General features: G+C 34.9%; 1 long non-coding RNA gene across 1 annotated transcript; it reads left to right on the forward strand.

The window, feature by feature from the left end:
- The first annotated feature begins 6099 nt into the window (after nt 1–6099).
- Nucleotides 6100–6589, forward strand: LOC110939246. Its single transcript, XR_002592103.2, has 3 exons — nt 6100–6331; nt 6406–6480; nt 6550–6589. It is a non-coding gene; the product is annotated as an uncharacterized LOC110939246 (long non-coding RNA).
- Nucleotides 6590–14043: the final 7454 nt, after the last annotated feature.

A 14043-nucleotide genomic window follows, 5' to 3' on the forward strand; every position in this document is an offset into this window, starting at 1 on the left:
TTTCTAAACTAAAAACAATACAATTTACATCCTAAACTAAAAATTATACAATTTCTAAACATATTTACATCCTAAACTAAAAATTATACATACTAACATACACATTTTAGAATTATACATACTAACATAAGTCGTCAAAATTATACATACTAACATACACATTTTCACCAACATATTTACTTCCTAAACCAAAAATTATAAAATTTCTAATCTTTAAAAAAAATATATAAAACTAACCGTTTTTTTCAAGTTTCAAGTAGACTAAGACCGCTGAGACGAGGTGGTGCCGGAGAAGTTTCGGTTGTGACCGGAGAAGAGATGGTGGTGATCCGAATATTCTTCCATAAACACAAATATACCCAAAAACGAGCAAAAATTAAAGCCTATAATATGTAAATAACAAAATAGAGAAGAGATTTAAGAAAAACAAAGTTAAACTCACCGATTTGGGCAAAAACGCGGTGTAGCGGCGGTGGTTCGCAGAGAAAATGGGGGGAAAATGAAGTAGGAGGGAAGGAAAAGGCGCTGTCTGTGGTTTTACGGACAGAGCAATACCGGCGACACACTTGTCGCCGCTACTAACTGATACGTCGCCGGTAATAAGCTAACTAGGGTTAAAGAGGATAAGATTTCTGTGGCTAGGGATTAAAGTGGGCCACAAACTTTTAGCGGAGACAGCCCGTCGCCGCTATTAATGATCTCTGGTCGCCGGTATTGCTTCTGGAATCCCCAACCGTTAGATCAGAATATTGATCAACGGCTGGGGAATAGGGTTGACGCGGATCGACCAATAGCGGCGACAGCTGGCCTGTCGCCGCTAAAGGTGTCGCCGTCCAGAAACACCGACCCCTGAACCCTGTGAAAAAAAAAACCATGGTGATTGGGGAGTGCTCATCAATTATCGGTGAGTTTGGTGTGGTGTTTTTTATTATTTTTTTTCATTTTCCTTTTAAAAATTATCTAAGTATTAATTTTTTTTAGATTTTAAATATTTGAAAATAAATATTTTTTAAATAAATTACTTTTATTTATTATTCTCAAACGGTTACTGTTTCAACGGCTAGTTTTTCAAACAGTTACTGTTTCAACGACATTTTTTTTTTCAAAAGTTTACTGTTCCAACGGCTAGTTTTCCAGTCCCTGTATACAACATCTTGTTTTACATCCCACATTTGCACATCTTACTTTACAAATCACTGCAATTACTAAATTAATTCGAAGAGATGGGTGGTGGTTATAATCCAAGTGGTGCTGTCGAACTGTCGAACCTCGGACGATCGTCTCATCGACGTTCTAACCCTCAATATGCTTCGTCAAAGCGTCCATTCTGCAGTTGTCTACTCACTACCTTCAACAGTCTACCCACCTCCTCCAGCAATGCCACGACGATCACCCCTTCTACATCCTTATCTTTTAAACCCTTCACCTCCACAGCATGATGATTGGGATGGTATCACAGATGAGGAATGATGTGCTCAGAGTAGTTTAACTAATATTAACTAAGTTAATCCTAAACTATACAATAAGTAATACTATACACTCTCTAAGACTAAACTACTGACAGTCACGTGAACCTTTCGATCTAGTAAAGCTAAAGTAAGTCCGGATATCAAACCCACGAGACTCCTATTTAAAACGTGAACTAGACTCGATTTACTTATTTGCACTACTGATTTTTTTGTTTTTATGTTTTGAGGGGGGTTTTCTAACAATCCTAATGCAATTAATTAAAAGTTTACCTAAATGAACTCAGACAAACTATGACTGCGGGTGAAATCAGATGATGATAAAAGCCCTATCTAGGTTTGGAATCCTATTCGTGAATCATAGTTTTCTCTCGGTAATGGTAACTAATATGGAACTGGAATATATGATACTAAACTAATATGATATTCTAAAGGATCCTCGACCCTTCTCGAGGTGCCTAGAAAGAATCCTAAAAGTTGTTAAACTCACCAGTTAGTCGAATCGCTTCACAAAAAAAAAAAAAAAAAAAACAATCCAACAATGCTAAATTACCCAAATGACAGTCTACCTCACAGCGCAACAATCACAATGCACCCTAAAGTGTAAAGGGTTAATCTACGAACACTTATTCAGATTTAGGTAGGAAACTATCAAAAGACAATAATGGAAACCTGCTTACATGGAATCAAACGCTAAACCGTCTAGTGATGAAGACAAACTTAACTAATGCTCACCTCATGGCTATTAGACTAGGCATAACTCTTAAAACCTCTAAATCCTCAGTTCCTAAGAAAATCGCCGACAATTAACCGTAAACTAATCACAAACACATAGTAGGCGACCTTACTAGCATTCATATATGACAGGCCATCACAAAAATGCAAGTGGAACTATGAATAAGTTTAAAGTGGTATTAAGCATGCACACACATCTGAAATCATGAGCAAGACATTTTACTAAAGCATTAAACCATCACTTTATTACCAAAACCGTTCAAAACCTATTATCAACGTATATTCATCACCAAACCTAGATAGCTACTAATGTTTTAGCTCATAATCAATTTTTAAACAGTGAAAAATTGTCAAAAATAAGTTTTAATATTCACGACAGGAATCAAAGAAAACAAGGAAATGATGAACCGAATGTTAAACACTTGAGAAATCACAATCCTGGAGCTTAAAACCTTGAATCCTAGTGTCTTGAACCTTTAAATTCACCCAACAGCAGCTCTGGTTCATCCAATGTGATGATAAGTATCATAAAAAGTCGTGTTTAGGTTTTAAATATCAAAACTTGGAGCACAAACAACTTTTTCCCAAAATTAGGCCCGTCGCGTCGTTCGACAGGCATTGGATCTCCTTGTCGCGTGACGAGACATGATATAAAATGTGCATGTCCTTCCCCCTCGCATCACGTGAGGGGCTTCTTCTAACCCTGTCGTGCGACACGACAGTGCAAAATCTCACCATTTTCATTTCGCTTATTTTCCCGATCAGTCGCGACTCGTCTGGAAGTTCAATTTTCTCTATTTTCACTCGTTTTTTTACTTCCATTTTCCTCCGGACCCATGTAAAACACAAATGACTAAGTATCTTGAAAAACCAATAACAAAACGACAGAAAATTTGTCGAAACTGTACAAACTATCCATGGGAAATAGATGTATTTTGCAATACATCAAGGAAGCGAACTTGGTGTATGACTACACCATGGCACAACCCCAATTTGATCATCTGTGATTAGGGGAGGGTCAAACAAACTTCAATACAAGTCATCCACCCACAAACCCTCCACCTACAAATCTCCGTCTAACACAAGTCGTACCTAGCTGGGCTGAAGAGTACAAAATCGACCCAAGTGAGGAATACCTATCACCGGTGGACGATGAACCCTACCCTTCATCTCCTTACTTCGGACGTTGTCTTCAAGATGCGAGGTCGGACGATCGTGATAGCGATCGTAGCGTGTCATCTTCAGAGTCCAACCTAGATGATTGGGATGGGATGTATTATGTGTCAACCGGCAAAATTGCATGTTAATTTGAACGATCTAATCACTATTTATTTAATTAATTACGTGCATTTAGACTTAGTTATGTGTTAATTGATTCCATAAAGTTTAGCAAAGTCCAAGAAATTCATGGATTATTGCATTCGGTCTCATTGGTATTATCTCGCCACGTTACGATAAAAACTAATTATAGTAAGCATTGGGGGTTAACCGGTAAAGGTTTTTTAGTCGAAGTTGTTCCAATATGCCTGGAACATTAAATCATTGGCATTATTATGTGTTCGATGTGAATAATAGATAAAAACCTATTTTGAATAAATAAGTATCGTAATTATTCGGGGGATCACGCAAGTATTAGTTTAGTTCGTTTCAACGTCCGAACTTACGATTTTCATGAAACGAATACTAAAATGTGATCAATAGGTGACATTGATTAGTATTTGGTGTTACGGGGATAAAAGATGTCATGAAGATATCAATTAGTAAATCCTGGTTTTTATTGCGTAAATGTTTGTTAGCCTAATAACTAGCGTAAATAAGAGCCGTTTTGGATCAAATCACCAACAAAGCAAGGCCTAGTGAACTAGCTAATGACGATTAGTGAGTTAACACCTAATTAGGTTCCTAATCACTCTAATTGCCTAATGAACCTGAACTACAAGTATTTGGGGTAATTAAACATAAACACAATTAGGACATAGTTAATCTAATCCTTAGACAAGGTGGGACCCATGTTGACTTTCTGACTAACCTACACCCCCTCATGTTGGCCATACCCCATGCCCCCATCCCCTAGGTGTTTTGCTTGTTTGAATTGTATGAAAAGTATGGCTCATAGATTATAAAATGTTGTAAAATGATGATCTTGGAAACACTCATTTTACATGCTTGTTTGAATTTCCAAGTCTTACAACAACCTACATCATTCACCACTTCATTTTACATTTCACAAACACTCAAAACTCTATTCCTCTCCCTCTAAACTCACGGCCCAACACCACCAGTCCATCCTCCATTTTTCTCATCCATTTCAAGATCATACAAGGACTCCCAAGTGAAATATAAAGTGATACAAGAGTCTAGACCATCAAGAGGTGTTCTCATCCAAGCCTTGGAGTTCTTTTCTTCTACTTTTCACAAAGATTTTGATAGGGTTATCTTTCTTTTATGTTGTGAGAGACCCTCATTTATTTCTGACATTTTAAATTTAAGAATTCATAAGCAGTCGATGAGCAAATTTTCCTTTATTCTTGTTAGATTTAAATTTTTAGTTAGGGAAACAGATTCTTTTGGATATGTGAAAGTTTGAATTCGGCCCAAATTTAGATGTTGCACTCATCACCAAAAGACTATCGAGTCCATCACATTTTAGTAAACAATCAGACACTACTAGAAAAGTAGCCAATTTACTACGGAATTTTGCTACGAAAAAAAATGCGTCACAAATTTTGACAAAATTGTGACGCATTTATAACGAAAAAAAAAACCCCAATTTTTTGAACAAATTTGCTACACAATAGTGACAAACGCTAATAACATATAATTCTGTCATAATTTTGTTATAAAATGTGTTACAATTATTTTGAAAGTGCAGCCACATATTTATTTATTTTTTTTTTTTGAGATATTTTCACATTTCTCATATATATGATATTTCGAGCAGATGATAAAAGTAACCGTCCAACACATCACCGTCCATATTTCTTTTCTTAACATCAATAAAAGAATTTATTCAACACCTTTTCATATAACCGTCCAACACATCACCTCAAAGTTTTCAGATCTAAACCCTACTCCGCCTACTCCGATCGCACCGTCACCACCTACTCCGATCGCACCGCCACCATACAACCACCGTCCAACACATAACCAAAGCCTCCTCCGACCAACTCCTCAGCAAATTCGCCGAACGGAAGTCGCAGAACGGAAGTCGCCGAACAGACCTGGTCGGAAAATCCTCCCGCCGATTCACTTTCCAGCTCTGCTCCTCGATCATCCGCCCGTTCTCACATGGTATCATTTCACTTTTTCATGTTTTTCTTCATCATTTTCTCTTAAACTGCGTTTAATTTACACTTATCGATGTTTTAATTCTTCATATTGACTGAATCTGCATTTAAGTTTCACATATAGATGTTTTTCTTCATCATTTTGAGTTAAGTTTCACTAATCGACGTTTTTTTCCATTACTGTTTGTTAATCTATTGTAAACGGAAGTCGTTACTGGTTCCTATGGCAACGAGAGATCTATTGTGAAGGAAGAGTTCGTTTTTTGGAACAATCGAGAAGGTAAGTTGTCTAAATCGATTGAGCTTTATGTGAATTCAGTTATTGCTCGTGTATGCGCGCGTGTTTGATTTACTGTTTCGCGACTGTAAATGAATTAAATTCCGTCTGAATTTGATAATTGTTGTGGTGTTTGTGTTTGAGTTAGGGTTTATTGATCTGATTGTACATTGATAACACAACTGTAATTGTATATGTATTGCGATAATAACAGTTCGTATATGTATTGCGATAATAATAGACTGATTAACTATATTTTAGGTGTACTGTTTCAATTGATTTTTGTGTTTGGTGGTAGAAATAATAATTATGAGAAGAATGTTTACATATGGCCTATGCCTGAATCAGTTCAGTATGGGAACAAAACTCTTATTTTAAGTAAGAATTTTAGTCTCAAAACTGATGGGAGTAAATACAAGGATGAATCTGGTATACTCAAAGATGGATTCACTAGGTTGCTAGATGTTGTTACATTAAACAATGTTGTTGAGTACAACTTTGGAAAAGTTGATTAGTCTGTGTGGTTACATGGGATTCATATTGTTGTTCTTTCGGAAGGCGATGAGGTATTGTTGTTTGGGGATTTTGTTGGCGGTTTTCGAGTTTTTTAATGATTTGGTTGTGGTTTTGTTGTGTGCAGTTGCAGTATGGTGTAGATGAGTCATACAAGTTGTATATTAATTCAAAAGGGAATCCAAATTATGCACATATTGAGGTTGGTGTCAGTGACAGTTTGATAGTTTCATGTGTATTATGTTTTTTGATTGGATGAATGTTTGTGCAGGCGGCTACGGTTTATGGAGCTCTACACGCGCTGCCATTTTAACCTTAAAACAAGAAAGCTTGTAGTTAGTCAGATACCAGTAAGCCTTACTGATTGACCACGTTTCTGGTATCAAGGGCTCCTGATTGGTAAGATGCTCCTTTCTTCTTTTCTCCCTCATAGATAAGTTAAGTTTATAGTTGGTTGTTATTTGATAGTGTTAGTTCATTTGAGTTTTTCTCGTCATATGGTTGCGAATGGCGGAATGCGTCAATGGGGCGGTTTTTAGTGTTACTAGTTTCATTACATTTATTCAGCAACGTACTTTTTCTATCTTAGGCACATAATCTAAGGTATCAGGTGAAAGCATATGCATGTTGCTTCCAACTCTAGTTGGCTGCAAGACCTGTAATTGTTAAGTCGTAAGCATCGTTATTGGGATAATTATTGTTTACTAATACGATTATACTGAGATTTTGGTGACAACGGTGCAGATACATCTCGGCATTATCAGTCATTGCCAATGATTAAAAAAGTTATTGATTCTATGGCCTATGTAAAGCTGGTAAGTCTTATCTTTCGGCTTATCCCTAAATATGCTATTAATATCTTGTAGTTATTATACTTAATAGAGTTTGACTCATAATTAATGATGTCCGATTCCTAGTATTTGATAACAAAAAGTTTTGAGAATCTGAAAGCAGAAAACATGATTATGAATTTTTTATTTGATTCAATGCAGAATGTTCTGCACTGGCACATTGTAGATCATCAATCTTTCCCGTTGGAAATATCTTCATTCCCAAAACTGTGGAACGATGCTTATTCAAGACCAGAACGCTATACAGTGGCTGCTGCAGCTGAAATTGTGAGGCAAGTAAACTTTAATTGTGATTTACATCTATCTGAATATCCATTACGTCTCTAATATGCATTTCTTTATTTTTGTGCAGTTATGCCCAAAGAAGGGGAATTAATGTGCTTGCTGAGCTTGATGTTCCTGGACATGCTCGATCATGGTAACCCTTATCTCTAAAATATCCTCTTCTTTTTTGTGTCTGTCAAGGTTTTATTATCAACACAATGCCGAGAACTATAAAAGTTGAAAAACCTAACACTTATCATCATTAGGGGCTTTTGTTATTCTAGTTTACGGATCTTTGTGATTGGGCCATATATCCTCTTACATGGGCCAGACGTTCAGGAAAGTTCCCCGGCCCTTCACTGTAGCTATATGGGCTCCTAAGTTGTCCTCAATGGGACAGAACCTGCCACTCAAAAGTAGGTAACTAACTTTTTAGATATGTCCAACCTCGCAAAGCTAAGCCAGCCCTTTTTGTTTCTTTGCAAAAGGTAATGTTTGTTCTTGCTGCTAATAAGCTTTTGATTATGCTATGAAAGTGATCATTTGAATGAGGGATAATAGATGAATGAAACATATTTGATAATGTTAGTTCCTGCTGCTGAAAAGGTCAGTTTGACCATAAAAAGTCTGGGAAAGTGGAAGATGTTTCACTTACAACAAGACCACTTTTGAATTCAGTTTATCTGGCTTTTTGATTCAGTTGTTTGTTTATCTGGTTCATGATCTTGTTTGTGTTATGATACTTGAAAAAACCGTTTTTTTAAATACCCAGGGTTCGGTTTTTCTTTTTAGTTGAGGCTCAAGCTATGCGAACATGAACATGACTTTCATATTATTTTTTTAAGTTTCTAATCTCTTTGCCCTAACATATTTAGGCTCAAGCTATGCGAACAGAATTGGAAGACATTCAAGCTCGTCTTGAAAATGAGACGAAGGCGAGAGAAGATCTTATGGCTCGTCTTGAAATTGAGAGAAAAGCGAGAAAAGATCTTCAACAACACATAAATGAAGCGGTGAAAAGAGAGCTACAAGACTTCATGAAGAATTGGCGTTCTAGTAGTTAGGTTATAATTTGGTATCGTTTTAGACATGTATGCATGCTAAGAGTTTGTTTTGTGGTTTAGATATACTCGATATTGCATTATGAATGTTGCAAGTTTGTTAGCTTTATTGTGGATTTTAAAACATGTTTTATAATTTTCTAGTGATTTTGTTTTGCATTTTTTAGTAAAATAAGATCCGAATGCTTTTAGATTTTTTTGTTTTGTTTTAAATGTTTCGTTACAAATGTGTTACAATCAAAGATCTATTTTGTTGCAAATGTGTTGCAAGCATTAAAACATAACAACTAAGAAATGCATAGGAAATGCGTAGCAAAATTTGTGACACAATATTTTCGTAGGAATTATGTTAAAATTTGCGTAGCAAATGTGTAGTAATTAGTTTCCGACGAGGCTTTTTCCAACATCAAGGTTTTGTTGCAAATGTGTAGCAAATCTCAGTTTGCTACGCATTTGTGACGGAAATGCTTGTTAGAAAATGCCAAATTTCTAGTAGTGAGAATAAACGGAAACCCCCGGCCGCGACGCGTAATTTTTCCACTAGTAATATAGTATAGATATATAAATGTTTTTTTCTTAGCTTGAAAATCTAAATTTTTTAGTATTGTTATGTTGTAAGATCTTGTATTTACTTTGTTAACTTTATATTTTATAATAATATTAATATTAATAGTTAAAGCTATTGTGAACATATAAAAAGTAAGAGTAATAAAATTAAATTCTTTTGTTATAAAATTAATTGCCTAGAATAAAGAAAATTTATGAAAAAGTTTAGATTAAATACGAGTTACTTAATATAAAAAGTTAAAAATAAGAATAAATAAAAAATTAAACTTTTAAAATAAGAACTTTTCAAAGAGGATTCTTCAGAGGCTATAAATCTAATATATTGTGAGAACGTACGACCTTCAATAACTCTATAACGATGTTATTTTCTAATCGTAGAATCAGTTAAGAGTGGATATGTAATTACGACATATTAAACTTATGATGGAAAAACATGTTATGTTATACTTGATAGTTCATATAACAACATTTTATTGTTGTCAGATCAATATTCATACTTCGAACAATTTTATTATATGTTATCAATAAAAATGTTTAGTAATGGTTAGTCATGTCGGGTTGACGGGTTGAAATGTGCAACCCAAACATGACCCATATAATTATTCGTATCAAAGATTTCATTCCTAACCTGCACACACAGAATTTCGGGTTTATCCAAACAGACTCATTTAGCCCATAAAATTTTGAATTTTAATGTATGAAAATGTTTAGATTAAAGTAGTTACTAAATAGAAAGTTTTAATTAATTAAGAGTGAATACATGAATTTAAATTATGGAATACAAACTTTTCAAACAGGGTTCAAAACCAGTTCCTAAAGCGATTCAATCCGGTTGGTATCAGTTCAGTTTTTTTTTTCACGTATAAACCTGTTTCTAAACGGACTCGGTTTTGACTTTGTTTGCCTCAGTCCGAACCGGTTTCCAAACCAATTCGGTTTGGTCCGAAAACCGGTTTTGTGAACAACACTTAAGCCGAAATAGGCACCTAGCCAATAAAGTAAAATAAAGCAAGTGGCTCAATAAGCTTTTCTGCCCAAATAAAGCAACTAAACATCAGGCATTAGCCAATAGAACTTTCAGCCCAAAATAGGCCACTAGCCCAATAAGTTTTTCAGCGCATGTTAACTAAAATTACAACCCTCTCTATTATCACACCACTTTACATAATATGTGTATCTTTATCTTACATTGTATACATTTAAGCAACAGTTTAACTAAATACATAAAATTATTTGATATTAAAAATACTATTATTAATATTAAAAGGGGTTGTATAAAAAAATTATAAAATTATATATATACTAGTGGAATTCTTCCAGCGCATCACAACGGACTTTTGGTTGATATCAGTTTGGTAAGCTACAATACTGATATGATATTAGTAGTCGGTACTGCAAACAAAAGAGGTATGCCCAAGAGGATATCAACACATATTTATATTGATCGATAACCAGAAAATCGAACACTGGTACCGATGTTTGACACTATCGCTTTGATTTGTCACGGTATCGTTAATGTATCGCGACACGCTATAAATAAGGCTAACAAAAAAAATACTTTATTATGAATACAACTTAGTTTTCAACAAATTTCATACCAATGAAATTGATATCGATGTTCGGACAACATCGAGTTTGTTCGTCACGGTAAAAAGAAACCAGAATAAAACATTTATCGAATCTTAGGGGCAGTTTGGCAACATCTGAATGGTTAAGTGTTGAACCAGTAAGAGGTCTGAACCATTAAGTGCCGAACCAGTAAGAGGTCTGAACCATTAAGAGCTAGTATAAAGATTAACCGTTTAGAGGCAAATGTTTGACCAATTCAGATTAGAGGTCTTAACCATACAGACTCAGTATAATGCTTAACCATTCAGATGCAATTGTCTGAATCATTCTGACATCTACTCGTGAAACAAACAGTCTGAACCATTAAAAGCCTCATTAAGAGGTAAACAAACAACCCCTTAGATAGGATTCACACTTATATTTTGGTAACTTTTTTTGAAACCTTTTATCTATCTTATCTCTCTCAAAACACAAGAGCTCTATTTGGTTTAAATGGTGGCTGACCCATTCCGCTGATTTGTAACAATCACAATATACTTATATGTAGCAGGAATGGGAGACGAAGATGATCGTGGTGGTTATAGTCGAGAAGATGAAGACTAAGAACAAGCTACATATATGTGACAATCCTAATATACATATATCATACATGTAGCAGGGTTGAAGAAATTGTATATAGTTGATTTATATATAGGGCGAGGTTCGACTACAAAGTCTAAATTTCCTAAAAAGTGTAAAAAGTCATAAAACACTATAATTTCAGCCATAGAACACACCTAAAATCCACAAATAACAAAGTGAAGATTACTTAAACACCATATTCAAAGCCTAATGGTCCATAAAAACTTCAAACACACCATCGTAGAAATATAAAACACAACATGCTGATCAACATAAAACACGATTGTGTTTGTCATTTCATAATCAGAGTCTTATCATCAAAAACATTACACAAACACACTGATATGATGTTTTAGTAATCTTCATTATGTTATTTATGGGGTTTTTGTGTGTTTTATAGTTGACATTATCGTATTTTATGCCTTTTTACACATTTTAAGAAATTTGAACTTTGTAGCCAGTTCCTTATCTATATATTATTTATATCCATATTTGTATGATATGAATCTAATACATGCATGTACTATTTGCTTTTGTAAATTTGTACCTATCTACATATATATATAGGTACGGGATCAGGAGAAAACGCTCAAAAGTGTGAGAACAGTGAGAACGCATCTGGCCCAACACGTAGCGCGGGACATGATCAGGGTCCGAGGGGTTTTTTTGTCTTTTCAATATTCTTCTTCTTTCCCGATTTTCGCGTGTGACATGCTGCTTCATTTTTGGCGTGCAAGATAATTTTGGTGTTAACTAGAATCATTAATTACTTGGCGTTTTACTGTTTTTCCTAGATTTCTTCTTGTTGAATTAATTCTTTTTGTGTCACATAGTTAATTTTTTTTGGCGTTCATCACTTTCTTCAGATTCATCATCGTCAAATTTAGATTGGCGTATAACGCCATTAGCTCGTCTCTTTTTTGCTGCAGCCTATTTTTGAATATCATTGCAACCCTGGATTTTGGATCGTTCGAAGGTGCTAAATCCTAGAGTTGTTCAATGAGAGATAGCCTCCCTGTCTTCAACATTTCCTCCATTGGCAATGAATATTGCACCCCGTGTTGATAAGTCACTTCAACCGTTCTTGCTTCTTCATGCATCCCCAAATTACTAAGTGTTGGTAGAGGAGTATCATCAATATCATCATCATCTTCATCATCATCTTTTGCCGGAAATTTCTCTTCAGTCTTTTATTACAGTTCGGGTTCTTTCACAATTGTTGGCCATTGGAACCCCAAGGGTCAGGTTATCCATCTGAACCCCTTCATTCATACCAATCATGACTTTGATTGTCCTTACCTTCACCCTTCTCCTATCAGAGAACTTTATGATGAATCGTTTCTCTTTCCTTTCAAACCTCCATGCAATAACCTTAGCCATTTTTGATTTTTTTGGCATTTTGGACAATATGTGGCGTTTTTAGTCAATGTTTTTGGCGTGTTTGAGGTTGTGTTCTCATGGTCTTCTTTTATATTGACTTTTTTTTTCCCCGCTCATGACAGGTAATTATGGCGTTTTGAAAAAGATAAATAAATTCAATTCCCCAAGTATTTGGCTCTCAATATAATAAATGTTAGTAATTATGTTTCCGTCGTTTCATTTTACTGTTTTGCAGTTACCGTGTTTTGTTTTCAGATTCATCTGTTTTTATGTAACACGTCTAATCTTGACGGCTGTAATTATGACGTTTTGTTTTCCAATGGCGTTTAGATAACGATAGGACTTTTTTGTTTTATTTTCTTTGCACATCGTTTTAAGCTTTTTTTTCAGATTTATTATAATAGTACTTGTTCAAAGTAATTTTATTATAGTTTGGTAGTTTTGGGGAGTTTTATGGCATGATGGCGTTTTACAAGCATTTGCCCGTTTGGCGTTTTATTATATTTTTCATTATAGGATTAATGTACTTTGTTGTTTCTTAGCTGAAATTACATAACAAACAACAGATAAAGAAAATTAAAAACAAATAGAAGCAATTTATGATCTAAATCTTTAGTGTCATCAGTCTCTTTCTTCTTTTGAAACTAGAAGAACTGTCACAAATAAATGGTGTTTTGGGTTTGGCGTGGTTTATTTTCTTTGTTCATGTGTTGAAGTGTCTTTGTGGATGTTGGAGACATAGATCGACTCCGTGTGGGTGGATGCTATCTGCCCGTTGTCTTCATTATAATCATCAAGGTCAAAGTAGCATTTACACTGCGATAGGTCTCTTCTAATCATCCAAACCTTCTTCAAGAACAAAGAAGACAAAATGACATATGGGTGTCATCAGTCCCCCATTCTTGAATTTTGTCCATCTCATGCAGCAAATTCTTACTCCACTCACCTAACAAATCATTCAGCGAAACTTCATACAGAACATTACTGAGTATCAAAGAAAAGATGTTTGTCATCGTTGTATTTTTTGGCATTTTACATTGAGTTGTATTTTCTAAGGAACCACTGTGTTTTTTGTATGTTTTTTGGTATGATAATCGGAAGGTGGTGAGACATTTCTATTTATAGGATTTTTTTGGCGCATAGTTTAGGATGAATATTATTTTTATAACAAAAAAATGTAATTAACATTTATTCGGATGTAAGGCTTAGCGTTTATATATTATGGCGTTTCACATTTTGTGGCGTTTTTGTAGCCTGAGAGCTTAAATAAAAACATAGAAAAAACTACGCAATGATAAAATTGGCGTTTTGTATTTATTTGGCGTTTTATATTTCAACGACGTTTTATGTGAGAAATGATGTTTTACCTTTTTTACCTTTAATGAAGCGCGTCCACGTAATAAAATTGATGTTATTTACGAAAACGCCACCCCGCCAATCTAGTCCATAGAT

This window comes from Helianthus annuus, chromosome 12 (genome assembly GCF_002127325.2).
Source record: "Helianthus annuus cultivar XRQ/B chromosome 12, HanXRQr2.0-SUNRISE, whole genome shotgun sequence".
In the NCBI taxonomy this organism is placed as follows: domain Eukaryota; kingdom Viridiplantae; phylum Streptophyta; class Magnoliopsida; order Asterales; family Asteraceae; genus Helianthus; species Helianthus annuus.